Here is a 22,244-nt window from a genome sequence, read left to right as displayed (position 1 = left end):
TGCCAAGAAATTTGGTTTCATTCTAGCCAGCGGACTTGAATGACCCCAGTAAAATAATCCTGGACTCTCTAAACTGCTCTAATGTTTGATTAGCCGAAACATTCTATCCCCAGCCATCTGCAGAAAACAGAAAATTGCCATCACATGGTACTTCATGGTATCAGTGCATATTCAAGAGAGTTAAAGCTCCCAAAATTTGACCATGTTAGAAACAAGTTCAAACTATAGCTGAACATAAATCCCACATGATGGTGTTAGGGCAAAAATTTTGCCCACGTTCTGCCAAGGCTATAATATGCAGTCCTATGGAAACCTCCTTTAGAAATTAATTCCAAAATCTTTCTCTCTCTCTCAATTCAATTTCCAGCATTATTAAATAAATAGACTGTTTAATATTGAGCTGTTTAATCTGTGCAAATGTAGGCCTTGCAAGTGGTGAGCTGGCCAAAGAGGAAGCGAGGTGACATGCACAGAGAGGGCCAAATCTGTCCAGGCTGTAGGTGGGAAAACCTTTGTGGTACTCACATATCAAGAGAGCCCCCATAGCAGGTGACTGTAACTTCTCAGATGCCCCAACATCAATGGCCCTACTCTCAAACTGTCTCTCCCCTGTTACCTCACTAGTCGGTGAGGACAGACCAAACTGAGTACACCACTGTGCTTTTATTAAAGAACTGGGTGTGTTAGCTAAAGGTTGTGCTAGTATGTGGAGACCTCAAGAAGGGCTAATACATTTTTTTCATTATTAATTGCATTTATTCATTCTGATGTCTATACCTGCTCAGTAGAAAAGTTTACTAGAATGTTTCTTTGAAGAGGAAAGCAAAGTGAGCTCAAAACTGCTCAAATCAAATCTCTGTATAAAATATCTCAGGCTATGATTGTAAAGAACCCCACTTTTATATTTTACTGAATACTTTAGTCAGTATATGATAATTTGAACAGCCTGAGGCAGGCTGGTATACAAAGAGAGGCCTTGTGCCAACAGATGAAAACAAACAAACAAAAACTTTTCGAGGAGTTTCATTTCAGTCATACCTGTAGTGCTATTCTACGCCTCTGTGTTTAGAGTGCAGATAAAAATACTTTCTAATAGGGATTATTCAAAGACTGCAGAACCAAATAACTCTAAATTTGCTCATCTAAGCAAAATAAATCAGCAGAGAGGTTCTGATGCTAATAGAAAAAAATTATAAATAGGAGTTGTGTAAATGTGCTCAAGTCGTTTTGAATCATCTTAATAAAGAGTGACTTCCTGATGCATTCTAGAGACAGCACAGCAAAGTGTCTGGAAGTTGTGGCGTTCTTACTCATCCATTCATTAGCAGACGTTTACTAGACACCTACTCCCCATGAAGGGTTGCCCATGGAGGCTGCCATTCAGCAGTTCGTACAAGAGGGCTGAGCCTCCTAGAAATCTGCAGGTAGTTAAGTATATTTAATCTGAAAATGTGCCTCCCACTCAAGCTTCAGCAACCATATATAAACACAGTTGTTTCAATCTGACTTCTCAGTGATACGAATCTACAAAGAGTTGTGAGTCAGAGTATAGAGGCTCTTGTCTCCTTTCTGCAGTTGAGTGCCTATGGGAAATCACATCAGGACCGAATCCTTGTTTTGTGTTTGAAGGTGGACACAGTAGCTCAATTCTGCTTTTCTTTCTTTCTTTTTTAATTGATTTTGCTGAACTATACATTTTTCTCTGCTGCCCTAACTTCCTCTCCCCTCCCCTCCTCTTCCCTCCCCTTCAACCCTCTCTCATGGTTTTCTTACAGCAGTCTGAGGAATCATAAAATGACCAAAAAGTGAGGAAACACTGAGCATCAATATACATTAGTTCATGTTAACGAAAATCCTGTGTGTTTTAATGAAATCCTTCTGTTGCATATGTGTGTGTATTCATAACTAATTGGTCATTCAACGTTTTTCATTTCAAAATGGAAGCATTTATTATTTGTTTTTGGCCATGGGGTATCACCCATCCTCTGGGGGCAATGCCTTCATATTTTCTGTGACCCTTTAGAGGATTCCTATAGTTTTTGTTATGCTGGTTTGTAAAAGAAATCTTGGGTCCATCTAAATATCCATCAAAGAGAAATGTCTCAGGGTGAACCTTTGAGGACCTTCTGGTTTTGTGTGAAAAGACCAGGAATCATGTAGTTTTTAAGAAACAAGCACTAAACATGTAGCCAAGAGATAAAGAAAAAAGAAGGATGGAATCAGGTTAAGGGACACCAGCAGAAGAAGGGAGTCTTGCAAGCTGTCATGTCTTGAATATTAGTAAAGAGAAGCCTGCTCCCATCTTCCCAGAAACTCAACAGCAATGGAGCTCAAAGGCCTCAGTGAAAACGTGGTTGCCTCCCCAAACAAGACAGTGCAGCCAATGCTGTCAGCTTCAATTAACATTTAGCTTTCCACCTTTCATGTTTAGATGCACTTTCTAATGAATAACCATCACTCTTATTTACCTTAGCAGCTCTCGGCAGAGAAATCCTCCCACTTAATTACACTCTTAATACCCACGACCCCCCCCCATACACACACACATAGACACTGACTGATATGTGACCCCAGCCAATCCAGGGAAGATTGTTCTTCGACTCAAAGGAACAAAACCGGGATCCATTGAGATGCTTCATCAGGTAATGGCACTAACGAAGCCAGGGCACTACAGTATGAACCCCTGTCCCAAACTCAAAATAAATAAACAAAACCACAAAACAAACATATTTTTACTTTCAAGCCCCAGATCCCTACTTTACCAAAGCAGATGTGAACAGAATTCTCCTGGAAATTTAAAATAACTGTTTAGTGAGAGATGGTAGGTAAATATTGAAAATCCATGAGTCTGCGAAGCTGCACAAGCGTGCAGCTCTGAGACCACCGCTGAGTCCCAGACAAGGGACAGCTATGTCCATCTGTCCTCTCCCTGCTCGAGATATGTAAATATGCACATCCTAAGTGTCTAGAGGATGCCTGACATCAGATGCACGCTAACTTTGTTTCTTGTCTCCATGTATTAACAATTCTTTGATTCTTATTTTGCTTCACATGAACCATTCAGGTTTTCTCTAAACTGACCAAAGTATAGTCTGTCAGAAGCCTCCGATACTAAAAGCATGCATGAATGTATGAGGGAACTCTGGGTCAGACTGGATTGGAGTGACAGCGCTGGAGGACGGGGACATAAAAAACCGCTGAGTCTCATTCCCTCTGCTGTCGACTTGCTGTGGCAATAAGTGAATTTATTTTTGTCAAGGAGGAGAAATGAAACATCTAAAGCCTCACACCTCCATGTCACACTAATCTTTGCCGTCTTGCCTGTTTCTCTCTTGCCAGCCTCACAAGTCCATGGTAATAGGAGGTGCTACTACCTTCCAGTCCCATGTGTTCAGAAGAATCAAGAGACAAAACTCTGAAAGCTATTGCCACTTCAGATAGTACTTAACAGCTCATGTCCACTGCATGCGCAATAAAGCAACATTTTCATAGCATCTGTGAGAGGTTAAAATGGTGCTTACCTATTTTTTTCACTGATATTTAGAAAATACTTGAGCATTCTGAGCATATTTTAGTCATTTGATGGTGTGAAATAAAGGTCACCCAGTACCCCCATCTACTATCCACTATGTGGCATGAATGACATTTAGCTTCCCGAGGCTCCATTTTAACCCTTGACTGTATTACCACAATTCTCTATAAACAATGTTTACATTCTAAAAAGAAAGAGGGGCTGTGAAGGGGAGAGCTAAATTGGATAATTTTCTATTATTAATACCATCAAATAATATCAGGCAAAAGGATATGAAAATGTTCTCAATATTAAACCTTGATTCCATTTCACAACTGGAGTCAGCTGCATCCATGGTAAAGTTAATTTATTAAATCCTTGAGTTTTGCTAGATCGACTTGTGAGAAAAGCAGATACCATAGTAGCAAAGAGCCAACCCAATCACATATCATTCTGAAGAGATACAGTGTGTGACCTCAAAAACTATAAGACAAAAAAAGGACACCAAAGCCATCTAAGATCAACATAGCCTACTAAAATGCCACCAACTGTCCGTGGCTTAATTACAACGCCGTCTCTATTTCATCATCCTTATCCAACTGACTGTTTCCGTCATGTACCTAATGCCATGACCCAGGAGAAAGCCTCATATCAGGACAAAAAAAAGAGCAGTTATCCTACTGACTGGACTACCTGAACCCATTTCCAGCATCCCCCATTTCATGCACCCCTTTCATTCACCAAAAATCTTCTTCTCATTACAGTTCATTCAAAAGCAAGCAAAGATTAAAAATTCCACAGAAAGGGGGTTTCATTCTTAAGAATCCACCCTCAACCACGTTGTACCTCTTCGCAGTAGCTGACTCTGTCTCTGTGTCATTCCAAGAAAGTGACTCCAGTCTGAAAATAATAGGGTGTTATATAATAATCTGTGTTTTGTATCGGAGACCTCCTAAGCCTTCACCTCCACCACACCCACTGTGATCTGGGATCTTTGAGGACTCCACCTTTTCCAGTCATCCATACACACAGGTTCATGAGGATTACAGAGGCAACTTTCTCCTGTTCTGAAGAAGTCAGTTCACTCAGAAAAAATGGTGAAGAAACTATAGAAATTGCTATTTCTAGACACAAGGTATTCCCAGGAGTACTGAGACTGTTTCTTTGTTTTATCTCATTAGCAATAATAGGCTAAAAGATCCATCTAGCCAAGCCCAGGTGTCATATGAGAGAACATCCATAACCTCCTCTACTAAAGATATCTCTACCTCCAAAGGCAAAAGAAGAAAGCACAAAAAGAAAGGTAAAAAAGAGTCAAAGTAAGTACTTTAGAAATTTTGAGGCCTGAGAGAATCCTGAATGTATCTGTAAACAGGCCACACTGGGTATGTGACATTCCAAAAAGAGGCAAGTGTTTTCAATAGGAAATTCTAATTCTCTTTCCATCCTTCCAAGATGTATAGATGCAAAAATGAAGGGCATCTATGTAGGAAAGGATAGCACCCTAAAACTAACAATGATATGATCTTGGAGAAACTATGACTTTCAGTTTTCTCATATGGAAAGAGACGATTAAGAAGGTAAATGGGTTGAGTGAACGTATGTATGTGATATAACTAACACTCGGCGGTTTACTACTGCCTTGGTTAGCTGTCACATTACTTATAGATGGGTAGGGAGACCTGCAAGTGTTTGTAGGGAAATTTGCTTCTCTCATCTGGACAAAGGCACACTTCAAGTACTATTAATAATAGCAATAATAATAGTTTTTAAGCTTAGCTTAACTTGTAATTTACTTGAAAGAATGAATCAGTTAAAATTAATTATAAAATCGAATAGAATTAGTTTTGCCAATCATAAAAATGAATTCAATTGAAAGCTCATTTACAGAGCACAACAATCTACAGTTTCAGATTCTTTTAGCAACTATATCTTCCAGCATTGTCTTTAACCTTTGAATTCCTTGAATTCATATTAATATTATCAAAATATGATATATTTTATAGCCCTATTCATGACAACTATTTTGACAGTCAAGGAGGAAAAACACCAAATGCCAAGGAACCATATCAAATATATTTATTGCTAAAATATTTTCTAAAACATAAAGCCAAACTGTTTGTTCTTTTACATCTCATTGATTTTACCTTATTCTTTTTTTTTGCTAATATAACTGTAGATGTGTTTGGAACAGCCACCCTTACTGTTAAGGTGTCTGCTGTGAATCCCTTTAGAATATTTTACCTCCACTTCTTTCTAGGTTAAAGACCTTGACTATTTGCCATGTTTTAGTTCATGAAGAGTAATTGAGACATGATTCTTGTTATCAAATGTTCAAAGTTTGATGAAGAAGACAGGTGAATCAATTTATATTTTAAAAATAAACATGTAGAATGTGTGTCAACTTCAGAGATGATTTGAGGAACTTGGGAAGCTAGGCCTTCAAGGTTTGAAAGAAAACTTTAGTGCATATACCTAACCAATTTTTTTTTCCAGTTTTTGTTTTAAGAGAGGGGATTGGGGGAGGAACAGAAGTGACTCTGTCTCTCTATTGGCAGAAACTTTCCTTCTTTTCTCTTGTGTGACCTGTGCCCACCAGGCCAACATTGCTGGATCAGAGGCTTTCTTAGCATCTAGAAAGATAAGAAGAAAAAAAGGAAACTACTCAAGATGCTGTTTACTCAAGGCCTACCACCACTCAATTCCATAAAAAAAAAAAATGTCTGAGCTTGGTGTGATCCAAATTATAGTAGGGAAACTGTTTAATGAATTGAGTAGTTCTAGCCCACACAGCAAGAGAGACAGTTACTGACAATTACAAAGGATGACTATGGAACTCAATTGTAATACAAAGAAGACACATGAAGAGAGACAGAGCTTGCATGTCCCAGCTATGATTTAGAGCATATACTTTTGGTGGTTATTTTTGGATATAACTGGGACATCTTTGTGCACACATAAATATCACATTTTCAACGACTTTCAAAACATTGCAAGTCAGTTGGGATCAAATTCCAAACTACAACCATCTGATTTTGTTGAAACAGAGAACCTATATTCATGTGTAATGAACATATTCCAACTTACCATCACAGCCCCCCCAGAGATTTAAATAGTCCCTGTCACGCTCAAATTAAATCACCTTCAAGTTCTATGAGTCCCTTGGCTTCAAACGTTCATGCTCTGAGACTGCCTGAAAATGTCAGGTACATACTAACAAAACCTGATGAGGGCTGAACTGTATCTGTTCAAGGCAGGGCCACACTATAGATTTCCATCTTGGCTGGCTTAAGAATGGCATGACCACTCTTCTGTGCTGGAAAACTGTGAAGCTATTCAGTCTTAGTATATGCTTAAGCGGGTTTTAATAAGAGATTTATTTCGATCACTGTTAAAAACATATTTTGAAATCCCTTCCCCCCAGATCAGCATCCAGACATGCTCCCTCCATTGGACTGCTATGCTGAGATGTATCATGGAGGCACCAGAAATACATCCACACTGACATAACCTAATCCATAAAAACAAAAACCCAATTCTGTCAGCAGAGTAATAACCAGGACACCTAGAATGCAAGAACAACCATGAATTGTCTTTGTCCCATCACAATTACAGAGATGAAAATATTGACGCTAAAGGGATAGCACTGCCACTGAGCGGAGAGCAAAAAGGGTTTCAAGCCGACGAAAATAGAAGGTGTGAGATTCCACAGGCTGTAGCTTATCTGAAGATATGAGCCACCGCACCTACCCAGGCAGTACTAATGAACACTATAATCACTATAATCAAGCCAACAAAGCAACTGCACATTAGGAGAGATTGAACTATTATTCAGAAAGTTTCACTAGATCTCTTCATGGGTAATTTTAATTGTGAAGAGTTAATAAAGTTAGAATTGCTTTTTTATAAACAATTTTGCTATTGTGGAAAAAATATGGGTTAGGTCAAAGCTCACTTCATATCTTAGTCATATCTGTCATTAATATGTTTATGAAACAAAATGCAGAAAGTCATCTGTGGTTATTCAGAACCAGAAGTTACTTAATAACCTCAAGCTTGAAGTGACTCTTTTGTACTGCCTTTCCCAACTACAGTCCTTCCGGTCTTCCTAGAGATACACCTCTCTTAATGAAGGATCGAGTCAGGGTGCTGAATGGCTGGGTGTGGAGCAATAGCTAATAGCTAAGCAATATGCATCCTACTGCACACATCCTACAAGCATCCCTAACATAAAGGCACACACTAATGAGGAGCTTAAATCCAAACATTGTTCTAGATGAAACTGAGGAGCAATGTGGAAACCTGATGCATTCAGTACAAATTTTGTCATACTCCTTTATCCTGGTGCCACTCTAAAGCCTAGCACAGCACCTGATTTTCATTCCTTTAACTGATCTAGCATCTGTAAGTATAAAGTAAAAACAGGAGAGAAGGGAGAAAGGAAAGACTGGAGAGAGCTTGGGGGAGTGGGAAGGTGAAGATGGAGGAAGGGTGGATATAGGAGCAGGGAAGAAGATATCTACTTTAAGGGAGCCATTTTAGGGTTGGCAAGAGACTTGGCTCTAGAGGGGATCCCAGGTGTCCATGGGGATGTCCCCAGCTAGGTCCTTGTACAGCAGAGGAGAGGGAACCTGAACTGCCCTTGCCCCACTATCACATTGATGAATATCTTGCATATCACCATAGAATCTTCATCTGGCGACGGATGGAGATAGAGACAGAGACCCTCATCAGAGCAATGGACTGAGCTCCCAAGGTCCAGTTGAAGAGCAGCAGGAGGGAGAAGATGAGCAAGGAAGTCAGGACTATGAGGGGTTGGTCCATCCAGTGAGACAGTGTGCCTGTTCTATGGGAGCTCAACAAATCCAGCTAGACCAGGACTGAACAAGCATGTGATCAAACCGGACTCTCTGAATGTGGCTGACAATGGGGGATGACTTAGAAACCATTGATAAAGGCACTGAGACTTGTTTCTACTGCATGTAATGGCTTTTTGGGACCCTAGTCTATTTGGATGCAAAGCTTCCTAGGCCTGGATGTAGTGGGAAGTCCAAGGCCCTTCCCACAGGGCAGGGAGGGAGGGGGAGAGAGGAGGGTAAGTGGGGGAGCGGGAGGGGAATGGGAGGAGGGGATGAAGTGTAAATTTTTGAATGGGGAAAAATACACACACACACACACACACACAATATATATATATATATATATATATATATATATATATATTTTTTTTTTTTTAAAGTAGAGTGTGGCTACAAAGGTCTGGAAGTTAGCCGAAAGCGACCAATGCTGCCCCAGCTTGCTTCGCTCCATTCAAGAGAAAGCCGTTGGTTGTATCACCAACTCTTTTGGCATGGGAAGCCCTAATGCAATTCCACACTCACCAGCTTTAAAATAACTACAATGAAATAGCGAATCCAAAGATTACGTGCTAGTAGAATTTTAAAAGTATGTCTGGTTTGGCTCTCTATTCTTCTCCATTCCAGAGACAGCCACAACTACTCATTCTGTGCCAGCCTGTCCCTGAGACAGTGGTAAAGGTCACAGGAAATGGGTTTGGCTATATTGAGTGCCTGGTCACCAGGACTGTCTTTAGCTCTGGCAAAGTGAATGCTGTCGTCAACGATGTACTGACCTCACAATGTGATCTATATATTCCAGTCTGATGCCACTCACAAGAAGTTCCGTTGAACAGTCAAGACTATGAATGAGACATCAGCAGGAAGGTCATCACCATCCTCCAAGGACAAGACCCCACCAACATTAAATGACCTGATTCTGGTGCCAAATGTGTTGTGTAGTCTACTGGTGTCTTCACCACCATGGAGAAAGCAGTGACCCACTTAAGAGTGGAACCAAAAGGGTAATCATCTCTGCACTTTCTGCTGATGTCCCAGTGTTAGTGATGGATATAGATCATGAGATTCTCATGACTGTCAGCAATGTCTCCTTCACTACCAACTGCTTAGGCCTCCTGGGAAAGGCCTTCATGACAGTTTTGGCATTATTGAAGGACTCAGGACCACAGTCCCTGCCTGCAACGCCACCCAGACAACTATGAAGAGCCCTGATGACTATGGAACTGCTCAGAGCATCATCACCGAGTCCACTGGCACTGCTAATGCTTCAGTCAAGGTCATTCAAGAGTTGACTGGGAAGGTCATTGGCACCACACATGCCTACCCACAAATATGCGTCATGGATCTGACTTGATATGGGAAGAGTGAAGAAAGTCGCAAATATGACTACATCAAGAAAGTGGTGAAGCAGGTATCTGAAAGTCCTCAAAGGGGCATACTGAACTATACTGAGGACCAGGTTGTCTCCACAAACTTTAATAGCAACAGCTACTCTTTTATAGTTCATGCTGGGGCTGGAATTGCCATCAACAACTATGTAGTCAAGTTGATTTCTTTTTTTTTTAATTTATTTATTTATTAAGGATTTCTGCCTCCTCACCGCCACCGCCTCCCATTTCCCATCCCCTCCCCCGAACAAGTCCCTCTCCCTCATCAGCTCAAAGAGCAATCAGGGTTCCCTGACCTGTGGGAAGTCCAAGGACCGCCCACCTCCATCCAGGTTTAGTAAGGTGAGCATCCAAACTTGACAAGAAATGTGGCTACAGCAACAGGGTGGTAGACTATATAGTTCAAATGGCCTCCATGGGGCAAAAAGCCCTAGACAACTGACTGCAGCAGAGCATGAGAGGAAGAGAGAGGAGGCTCTATGCTCTCTGACCCAACTAAGCCCCCAATACATTAAACCTATCCCCTTACAGTTTCCCAAGATTGACAGAATGGGAGAATTTGGTGAGCCCTATGGTAGTTTGAATGAAATGGTCCCCATAGGTGCATAGGGGGTGGCATTATTTGAAAGGATTAGGACATGAGGATTGATAGAGTAGGTGAGGCCATTTGGGAGGAAGTGTGCCACTGGGGTAGGGTTTTAGGTTCAGAAGCTCAAGCCAGGCTCAGTGACGCAGTCTTTTTTCCTGATGCCTGGAGATCTGGGTATAAAAGTCTTTGCTTGACCCCTTCTGTTCCACCATGCTTCCTGCCATGATGAGGACAAACAAACCAATTGTCACCTGCCTCAGTTAATTGCTTTCCTTTATAAGCGTTTCTATGGTCATGGCATCTCTTCATAGCAATAAAACTCAGAAATAAGTTGCTCTCTCAGTTACCATCAATAAAGTTCACAGTACTCACCAAAATACATATATGGTTTTTGATGTTTTAAAAAAAAAAACCCACTAAAAAATAAACATCTTTGCAGTAGAGTTTGCAGGACTGAAATCTCAAGGTCCAAATCAGGAGCAGAAGGAGAGAGAGCACGAGCAAGGAACTCAGGGCCGTGAGGGGTGCACCCACACACTGAGACAATGGGGATGTTCTACTGGGAACTCACCAAGACCAGCTGGCCTGGGTCTGGAAAAGCCTGGGATAAAACCGGACTCTCTGAACATACCGGAAAATGAGGACTACTGAGAACTCAAGAACAATGGCAATGGGTTTTTGATCCTACTGCACGCACTGCCTTTGTGGGAGCCTAGGCAGTTTGGATGCTCAACTTACTAGACCTGGATGGAGGTGGGGTTCCTTGGACTTTCCACAGGACAGGGAACCCTGATTGCTTTTCGGGCTGAGGGGGGAGGACTTAATTGGGGGAGGGGGAGGGAATTGGGAGGCGGTGGCAGGGAAGAGACAGAAATCTTTAATAAACAAATAAATAAAAAAAATAAAAAATAAAAAAAATAAACATCTTAACTAAGTGTTATATGTTGTATAATACACAATGCCTTAAAAACACTCAAATATCTTATGAGCTGGTTGGCTCTTCATATTTACTTAAAGTCAACTTAGTGATGAAAGTAAACCCATAGACTTGACTTAAAATAATAAACAATGACATCTTTGATTATGTAAATTGTTTATGTCATACCATCTTGAAAATGCCAGATCTTATGTTGCCTTATAGGTTATTACTGGATTTTAGCACTGCTTGTTCTGGACCCCAGCCTTTCAAAAGACCATTTGCATCGGATTCATATGAGATGTATGAAACATTTGAGTCCTTCGATCGAGACTGGAATTCACTGAATCAGACTCTGAAATGTAGAGTCTCAGACATGCGTTTTCAGAGACACTTCATTAGCAATAAAGTAGTACAGACTTAGACACAGACAGAGCATTTGTACTTCATGATTGCAGAGAAATGAAAGACTGCTGCGAGAGGAAAAGAAGTGCCAGGCAGTGGAAAGATGCCACTAGTCAGAAAACAGAAAGACAGGAGAAAATCCAGGAATAACAGTTCTATAGGACTAAAGAAGTGTAGAAATGGCGTGTACAAGGCCACCAACTATCAGTTACAACTCTGGTGCTCAGATGTAGTTCCCCATTGGTTGGTGTCTTATCTAGAACTCCATCTATCTCTCTATAGTCCAGGCATCATCCTAGCATTAAAAATGCTGCGACAATTAGTTAATTTTTACTCTAACATAGAGTATATAACAAAACTTTGTCTTTAAAAACACTAAATTACTTCAGATTTTGACATGTAAAAATACTTAGGATATTCAAATAACCAAAATAATACTATAACTATATGTCGATATTTTCTCTAACTGACCAAAATCTTCTTCTAATGTTCTTATAACTGACTGACATAAAATGCTAAGTAGGCACACTGGTAGGAGCATCTCCACTTTACAGATGCAACAAAGGAAACTTCCAGGCTCTTAGCAAGTTCTCCAGCTTTTCACGATCTAAACAGTGAGGTCAGGAAACCAATACTGAGCAGTGTTTTCAAAGTTCCATTTATGCCCCCTAAAATTTGTTTAAAACAAAAAACAAAAAAAAATATATAAGTTAAACTACATAATTCTTCTTATTTCCTGAATTCATATAATGATTCCTTAGGGATCTTATTCTGAACCAGATGTTGATCCACAGCATCAGAGTCTCTGGGAACACCCCTGGAAGCCTCGTGACATGCATTTCCTCAGTATATCCCCATAAGGTTGCTGGTGGCAGGTGAGTATGTGTGCAAACCCAGCAGTCAAGAAGCAGCATTCATCGCGTTACCAGTTTCAGGCTGATAACTTGATACGATTGGTGTGAGGTACCAGCTACAAGTCTCTCCAACATGAAATAAAACTTGTGAGCCTTTATTCTATCCCAGGAATATCAAGGTCATTGTCTGGATCAAACCTAAAAGAGAGCCTCCCTCAATAGATGTCATGAGAGATAAGCACCAAGCTGACGTGTTCTGACCAACTATCGCCTGTTATCTGAGCCACTGTGACAGCTGTGTGGCAAGAAAACGCAAGCCAATTCATCAGGCCTCTGGGCCAAAGTGCCGCCCTGATGGATATGATGAGCATATGCCTCCCTGCCACACAATGGGTGCTTATTACTATAGGGCTGCTTGTATAACGATCCAATTAATCACTGTTGATAGTTGTGTTTTTTTTGTAGTTGATGAAAACAAGAACTGCATAACTCTATAGAATGACTGCATCTATTGCCGTAGTGTGAACTTTGAATTGGAAAACTATCAAACACACACAATCCTTCTAGGATACATACAGCATGCATGTCCCCTTGGCTTTGACATATTATCTTTGCCATGTAAGGCTTTTTTCTACTCTCCTTTTGAAAAGCTCTCCTTATACATAAAAGGCTCAACACAAGCATTATCCAAAGTCTCTGCAGCCTCTGCTTCTGGAACCTGATTGGATAATTTAAAAAGACATTCTGACTGCAAGAGAGGAGGCGAGCCTGTAAAGTGAATCCCATTCTAAGCACTGGTCAGTCTTCAGCATCAGCTGACCACTGTCACATGGAGACAGGCAAGTTTCCCAGATGTTCAGGATGATGTGATTGTTTTATGTGCCAACTTCTAACCTATAAATATTTTGCTTCCCCCAGAAGCAGGACTTAAGATGCAGACTTTCTGATAATTCATTTCTGAAGTGTCTTCAGAAGAGCAAGGTAAAGGAAAGAAGAAATTAAATCAACTAAGAGATATTAGCAATGCCTTGATCTCTGGACTCCTCCCTGTGGGTAATGGAAAGCAAGGACATGCACCCCAACCCCCAGCACCTGCCCCCTATTGCCTTCACAGGTGTTCCTCAGGATAATAATTCCTTGCACTTGCTAACTGAACATGCCAAAGCACTTGAGTTGGTTCAAGCTGGGGAAAGCCCTGAACAGAAAGCCAATGCTTGCTGAAGTGGAATCTCCCTGTGACTGGGGGTTATGGCAAATGAAAAGGTGTAATGATAAAGAAGCTGACGACTTTTAGCAGCTAGTAAAGCTAGAAACAATTACACACAGTCCTGGTTTGGCTCACCAATTTCTCTGTTTTATCTGGACAAAAATCTGACTGACTTAGAGCAAGCATAGCAAGCCCACTACTGTGCGGCATTTCTACCACTTAACTGAACCATGTGTCAGCGGGCCTGGCATCTACAGGCAGTATGCACACTGATGGCATGATATATAACCTGTTGACTCCCCACAGGACCTGGCTTAAAATAAACAGTCAATAAAAATCGGACTGAATTAGCTCAAGGGAAAGGCCCATGAATGTTTATGGAACTGAATCAATAAACGTGAGAATGGTGGTTCAGAGATACACACCCACACTGTAATTCCAATGTGAAATGTCTCCCATGGGTTTGTCTGTTTTAACACTGTATCCCCACCTGTATTGGAAGGCTATGGAACCTTTACAATCCAAAGGAAGTAGGTCACTAGGCAATGCCTTAAGGCTTTCTAGTGTGGCACACTTCTAGTTCCCAGTCTGCTTTCTGAAGCATTTACAATGTGAACAGCCAATTTCTGGTTCCTGCTGCCAAGACTTTCCTCCCCATTACTGCTATGCCCTCCCCAAGAACATAAACTGTATCCTCCATGACCTTTGAGACAAATAACCCTTCCAAGGACTCTTTTGTCACACAAGAAAAGTAACCGAGACTTTAGTTCTTACATGGTATAAGTCTGAATATTATATTGGTGGTTCTTTGGGTTTTTCATAGAGTTTTGGTGTGTAGCCTAACTTGACCTTCAGGAAGTTAACCTCCTGCCTCAGCCTTGAGAGCACTGGGACCACAGACAAGTGCCACAATGCCTACTCATGATATAACTTCCACTGGCACCCTGCTAGCTACAACTAAGCATCAAACTGCCAGCAAAAAGACTTCTAAGGTAGGTAACAGACAGACAATCATTTCTGGGATTTTGTTGTTGTTTGGAGGTTTTTGCTTTTTTTTTTCTTGAGCCTAGGTCTCACTGTAGAGATCTCACTGGTTGGAACTCTTTACGTACTCCAGGCTGGCATTGAACTCATAGAGTTCAGAATACCTCCGTTTATCCAGTGCTCTTCTTAAGGGTATGAGCCACCATACCAGGCAGAATAATCATTTCTCAATTCCTGAAAGAGCTTTTTCATTCCAAGACACTAATCACTGATAAAGATAAAAAGTATTTTCTGAATAGGATGATATATTGCTCAATTATAAAAATTATAATTATAAAATGGGGATTCTTAGTACCCAGAGGTTGTGGCTCACAACTGCATAAAACTCCAGTCCAAGGGATCTGAAGACCTCTTCTAGCATCTCCAGGCACAAGCATGCACAACACACACACATGCACACATACATAAAATATTTTAATCATAATTTCAAAATTTAAAAATACCTGTGCATTTTATAGTACAAAAAAATGAAATAATATTGCATACAGAAAAATATAGCAATGGCAATTCAATTTTAATACATGCTACTACTGAATTTCTTTACATATAACCTAGAAATTTGGCTTTTCCTGTACAAACTCTGTGTCCTGATTTCATTTCTGTGACTGTGATAAAATGTCCTGACAGAGCCGGGCAATGGTGGCACACACCTTTAATCCCAGCACTTCGGAGGCAGAGGCAGGCAGACCTCTGTGAGCTCGAGACCAGCCTGGTCTACGGAGTTAGTTCCAGGACAGGCTCCAAAGCCACAGAGAATCCCTGTCTCGAAAAAAAAAAAATGTCCTGACAGAAAGCAACTTAGGGAAGAAAGGGTTTATTTCGGTTCACAGTTGCAGGTCAGTCTATGACATTAAAAAAACAAAAAACAGGTAGTCGCATCACACAACAGTTAAGAACAGAGAGAAATAAATGAATGCATGCAATTTCTCCACTCACAAAGGTCTCTCTGCATAAAGAGCATTGCTACCCGAAGTAGAATGTGGAGAAGGATAACTAAACAATAAAAAGCTTAAAACACACACACACATAGAAACCTACCATTGCATAAGCTTCCAAAATATATACATACACATAGACATATGTGCAAGTAAGTAGATTTTTATATCAAATTATCCTGGAACAGTGGTACAATACCCCAACTAGACATTTATTCTATCAAATAAAAACCTCAGTACCAGGAACAGGTTACCTCTTTTTGAGTTGTTGCCAGTGAGGTCCCATAGTCCACTGAAAATTACAGGTGATTACCACTGATCATGGTTACCTCCCAGAACCTGTTAGTAAGACTCTATTGTGGAAGAAACTACATACCCGACTCATAAAAGATGGGTAACAAATCAATCAGATACTAATCACAAAGCATCCTCCCCACTAGCTAGGTTGCATAGTGCTGGAAGGTCCTATGTCGTCTACCAGAGGAAAATAAATTACCATCTACCTCTCTTATCCAACAATAAACTCATATGAGCTACAATAATAACATTTCTTGCCGGACATGCCCACTATTGCAATAGTGGCATAAATATAATGGAAGTAACTAAACACGCACTGATTGATTTTGAGTCTTGATCTACAAGATGGAAGCCATTCCAGAACCATTATCAAAAAGGCCAAGAACCTGTGATACAAATTGGACACCTTTGAGGTGAGAGGGTGGTTGGAGGAGCAGGGACGGCGCACAACATGTCCAAGAAGTTGGAGGAATGGAGCAGTAGATGTATCTCAAAAGAGTTGGGGTCAAATACTATCTAAACACATTTTATAAAATATTCAAAGAATTAATAAAACTATTATTTTTAAATCCTGCAATAAAGTATTGCTTACTAAGCAATGGATCACACCTATTGCACACATAAAATAAACATTTTTTTTATTTAAGAAGAATGAAAGATCACTAGGAAAGATATTGGTCAAAATTCTATATGGGTTTATTTCACTCTTCTAATCTTTAGTAGGACACATGTTGGCTTTCAGCCCACCATCTTAAAGAATGTCACTGATATCAGTGGAAGTGACAAACATTTGAAACTCTCAGGAAAACTGCTTAGGGTTCTTAAAGGTTAGCAAAATAAACAAACATTTCTCAAAGAAAGCAATGACCTTGGAATTATCTCAGAAGCACTGCAGAGAAAGAAATCCATTCAGCAGACACAGTGATCCATGCCTATAACCTCAACAACAGATGAAGGTCCTGCAGGGTCTTAGACTCCAGTCCAGGGACCATCATTAAGGCTGCAGATGTGATCAAATTAAAACCAAGACTGAAGAAAGGGAGTGAGAAGGCCAGGGGAGTTACAAATATGGGATTCAAGTTCAAAATGGCCTTTGAAACTTGAAAAAGATTAGAATGCACTTCTCCCTCCCTTTTCTTCCACAGGATGAGAAGCATGCTCCTCTCAATCACAGAATTGCACTTACACATTTGGTAAAAACACAAGAGACGCTGTGCTAAGTTCAGGGATGCATACTTATAAAATTACAAAAATTAAAAATTACAAGTCCTGACTTGTTATTCTACAGAAATAACTACTTTGTTGAAGAAAAAATTACCTGTAACTGACTTACATGTGGTGCCTTCTTTGATTCTGGTTCACCGTTCTTACCACCCCTAGTCTGAGTTAATTATTTCTCCTGGGTGTTTTCTCTCTTCCAGTGTCACAGAACACTGGAGTGTAATCAGACTTACTGACTTGTCGCCCTCTAAATTGCTAATCTCTAAAAGAGCACAGGGCATGGCTCATGCATCTTTGCCACCCCAGAGCGCAGCACCTGACACACAATGGATGTTCAATAAGTGCTTATTGATTTACAACGGAAAACAAATTGTGCCCATGTAGAGTGGGCTCTGTGCGTGTATTAAAAGGATCTAGGGTGCTATGCTGAAACCCAGTGAAAAGTTTATATCATCCAATAGCCACAAAGGTAAAGTTAAAGATACTTAATAATGAGGCTGGAACAATGACTCCATGGTTAATAACGAGCACGGGCTCCACTGGTAGAGAACTTGGGTTTGTTTCCCAGTACCTACATGGCACTTACAATTGTCTGTAACTCCAGTTTTGCACCAGACATACATGAGTGCACATACATCCGTACACACACACACAAACACTCACATACAAATGAAAAAACTCTTTTTAAGTTTTTCCTTTAAGAACAAAAAGAATACATGGCAAACTAAGTGTAGGTGAAACATATCCAATAATTCTAGTTCTCTAGAGGGAGAGTCATTATAATCACAAATTCAAGCCAGCCTGGAAGACACAGTGATGTCAAATATGACTTAAGCTACATAATGAGCCTGTGTTTCACAAACACAAACAAATCAAATAGAATCATGTTGAGCAGAACATCTACACAAGCTACTTTCAATGCAGGTTCATGGTAACCATTCTGAAGGATGCGAGGGCAGATGGCAGAAACAATCTCTCAAGAAAGAAGTGCCGTGAGAGTCAAGAGGGCATGTTTGGAAGGGAGGAGGAAGGCAGGGGATGCTAGGGAAGCAGGGAGAAGCTGCCGACCTGAAGTTGAGAGAGAAATGAAGTCCTGTAAAAAGTGAAGAGGATCAAAGACAGGACAGAAACGAAAACAAATACCTAGAGAAGAAACCTCAGTTGACACAGGAAGTCAAAATATGTTAAAACCGTGAGCACACACAGAAGACAGCCATGCCAAGGCTGAGATTCAACACAACATGAAGTTGAAGAAAGCAGAAACAACTCTGGCTTGGTTGGTACTAGGAGAAAAGAGCAGCCCCTTACTGGGAAAGGTGCACAGCACAGGTATGTACAAAAGCACTGGTTACACACCAACTAAGGGACCTGTGCTTCTTTGGACATCACAAAGGCTAATTAGAAGCTCTTGACCTTGTTCAGGAGCATCCATAACTGAGCCTGAAGTTTGACCTAAAGTGCATCCAGTAGTTAAATGCGCAGGGGGGGGGGGCTCATTTCAATACATAGCAACTTAGAATACATTTTTGAACTTGAATCTTAGCTCTTTCTTCCTACTAAAGTATAGAAAAATTTATTTTAGCCTTCTTAGGCTAAAGTTCAACTTTTGGTAATAGATGAGTATATTCTCATTATTGCATATTTTATTTTTTTATTTTTAGAGAAAGAGGAAATGGAGAATGAGGACAGGAAAGGAGAAAAGCACCTGGCTTCATAAGCTCTGTATCTGATACAGAATCTAAGTCATGCCTAGGCTGTGGCAACCATAAACTTAATCACAGACAATGGTATGTCAAGAGAACATCAACCTTCCTATGACAATCCTCAAAATCCTAAATATATAATGACAGTTAAGGTGAATTAGACTCAGCATGATCTAAGATTTTCCAATAGGTTTGAGTGTCACGATCATTTCAGATAACTCCAAAAAATAAAAATAAATAAAATATTGGCTTAGAAATTGTAAGCATCTAGAAACTTTTAAGTCAAAAAATTATTTACCAAAAATCATTCATACCTAATTATATTTTGTTATTGTGTGTGAATTTTGTTACCAATCATGGGATCCAAAAGCTATGTGTCACAATTCTTAAATATTCATATGAATATAAAGTAGTCTTTTTTTTTTCTTCTCACCTCCTCTACAAAATTACACGTTGACAACCTTGATGCTGTGATTGTCTATTTAAAGTCAGTGGGTCTATTTTGGAGTGTCTGTTTCCCAGGTCCTGAACCAGTGAGTAAAAAGGGAACATTGCAAACACGTTGATGATTAGAAAAATACTTAGAACAGGCTTTACTGTTGTTATTATTGTGGGTACAAGTGAAATAGCCATCAGGTCATTTTAACTCTGGAAAACACCCTATGGTGGTACTTGGCGGATGTGATGTGTTTCTGTACACAGTCGCTGTGATAATGGAGCAGACGTTTACCCTGTAACAAAGCAAAGTGCAAATGTAAGCCTTAGGGTTTCCAGTAATTCCAGAATATCAAACCACCAGGAGGAGTTTTAAATGAAGCCCCTGCTGGTCTATTTACTGGTTAAAACTCTTTTTCTACTAATAACAGTAACATCATGCACGGAACAAATTATTGATAAATTGAAGAATTTCAAACAAAGATAAATAGGGAATTAAAAAATCTGTAGCAGACATTAGCTTTGAACAGAACAGAACTTGCTTGTTGGTCTGGATCCAGTTTCCTCTATGCATTTTCAAACATAAAGGGCTCCTGTGTGAGGTTCCTATTCTCGCAGAACCCAAAGAACAGAGAGAGCTCAGCTACGGGGCTGTGAGAGGAGCCAAGCAGTCCTGATTGCTTAGCATAATCTATCAACACAAGACACCAGGTTGCCCCTCAAAGTGATCTCTTTCCCTTCACACAGGGATGGCAAGCCAGCGATATCGTTATGGGTTACAAAACAGCATTTAGAAAAGGTTCCTAAAGGAAATCTTTCTTCCTTTCAACCATGTTGCTATGGTAACCACACCAATCAAGCCACTTCACAAAGGCTTTGTGTCAAGTTCTGTTAGCAAACTCATATAGAAAGTGTAACTCCCATCCAAGTACTAACCAGGCCCGACCCTGCTTAGCTTCCCAAATGAGGCGCGTTCAGGGTGGTATGGCTGTAAGAAGCCCAAAGAAAGCCAAGGGAAAGAAAGTGTCCCCAACCCCCAGTCATCACCAAGAAGGAGGAGGCCAAAAAGGTGATGAATCTTTTGTTTGAGAAAAGTCCTAAGAACTGTGGCATTGGACAAGACATCCAGCCCAAATAAGAACTTGCTCATTTGGTTGAATGGCCCCTATTAGTCCACAGCAGCAAAGAGCCATCCTCTGTACGCGACTCAAAGTACTTCCTTTCCTTAGCCAGGCCCTGAACTAACAACTACCCAGCATCTAAAGCTTGCCCACAAGTATAGGCCTGAGACAAAGCAGCAAGACAAGCAAAGGCTGCTGGTTAGTGGTAAGGAGAAAGTTGCTAGCAAAGAAGGACATCCAACATAGACACCACTGAAGTAATAGTCTTCCTGCCTGTCTTGTGTGGCTTGACAGTGGTCTTCTACTGCATCAAGTGGGGAGGCCATGCTGGGATGTCTGGAACACAGGAAGATAAAACACTATTGCCTTCACACAGGTCCTCTTGGAAGACAGGCTCTCTGGCTAAGATGATGGAAACTTTAGGGATAATTACAAAGATGAGATCTGCCACCGCTGGGGAGGCAAGGTCTTGGGTCCAAAACCTGTAACCCACATTGGAAAGTTAAAAAAGACAAGGCCAAAGAACTTACCACTAAATTAGAACTAAATGTACACTGTTAACTTTTCTGTACATAAATAAAAACTGCCCTCCCCTCCAAAAAAACAAGAAAAGAAAAGAAACTGTAACTCAAGTAAATTAATATTACAGTTATTATCATATTAGAAATGGGCAAAAGACGCAAGCCCTTCTGAAAGTTAGAGGAACATTTTAGTACTGAGCATTTTAACATATTAAATTAGTCAAGGTTACTCTTCTGACATAAAAGACTCCAGAGAACTCTTCAGGGAAAAGAAAAGGAATGTGGTTACCAGAAGGACTGGCTTCCCGTACTTCCTGTGACTTCTTTCGAAAGCCTGTTCTACGCATGCATTTGTGCTCAGGGATCACTCTCACACTGACAACCGTAGGACACACACTAGTGCCCAGGGCTCACTCTCACAGGGAGAACCCTAGCACACACACTATTGCCCAGGGCTAACTCTCACAGGGAGAACCCTAGCACACACACTAGTGCCCAGGGCTAACTCTCACAGGGAGAACCCTAGCACACACACTAGTGCCCAGGGCTCACTCTCACAGGGGAACCCTAGCATTTGAAGTCCACATGGGCACAGACGGTGAATAAGCAACAAGGAATCCATTTCTTACAGTGTATTTCTCTTGGCAAGGGCCCATGAGGTGTATTAGTGATAATTGATTACAGTAATAAATTTGAATACTTTTTGTTAACGACATGGTTTCACATTGGCAAAACTCCATTTAACACTTTCTGTTAAATGCATGTTTAAAAACAAACCAGAAATTACAGAGAGTTAAGAGGATTAAAAGCTAGCCTGGACTATGTGGAGAATTCAAGGCCAGTCAGTGCAAAACCATAATATCCTATTGTAAATCAAAACCAAGCCCAGAGAGAGGGAGAGATTGATTGATTTAATAAACTTCAATAACTGGCTTGAGAGTCAAAACATTTTTACAAGAAAGCAAACTAAGCTTTTCATATCCTTTACTCAGAAGTAGCCAAGAAATTAAGAAAGTCTGTGGTCTGACCAGCCCTCAAAAGCCTGAATATATATACATGTATATACATACATACACACACACACACACACACACACACACACACACATATATTTATAATCCTACATGATGGTTAGAGCATGATGTATTACCTAACACATTTAAACAAACATTTCATGAGAAGGGCAGTTAATGGGTACAGCCTCTGCCTAATATTCTTAAGTTTAAAATATGTATTATCTC

General features: G+C 40.4%; 1 protein-coding gene across 45 annotated transcripts in view; it reads right to left on the bottom strand.

The window, feature by feature from the left end:
- Nucleotides 1-22,244, bottom strand: part of Ptprd (protein tyrosine phosphatase receptor type D) — a 2,219,644-nt gene that overhangs the window by 427,051 nt on the left and 1,770,349 nt on the right. The window contains exon 1 of one of the 45 annotated variants that reach the window (XM_041632287.1): nucleotides 4,358-4,402. The exons of the other annotated variants lie outside the window; for them this stretch is intronic. The gene's annotated coding sequence lies outside the window, so the exon portion shown is untranslated. Of the gene's footprint in view, nucleotides 1-4,357; nucleotides 4,403-22,244 lie in introns of those variants that run through there. 45 annotated transcript variants of the gene reach the window in all.

This window comes from Microtus oregoni, unplaced genomic scaffold (genome assembly GCF_018167655.1).
Source record: "Microtus oregoni isolate MIOR12 unplaced genomic scaffold, Mior012 000041F_ref0000270, whole genome shotgun sequence".
Taxonomy (NCBI): domain Eukaryota; kingdom Metazoa; phylum Chordata; class Mammalia; order Rodentia; family Cricetidae; genus Microtus; species Microtus oregoni.
Note: the sequence above shows the minus strand (reverse complement) of the source record. Positions and strands in the feature narration are given on the sequence as shown.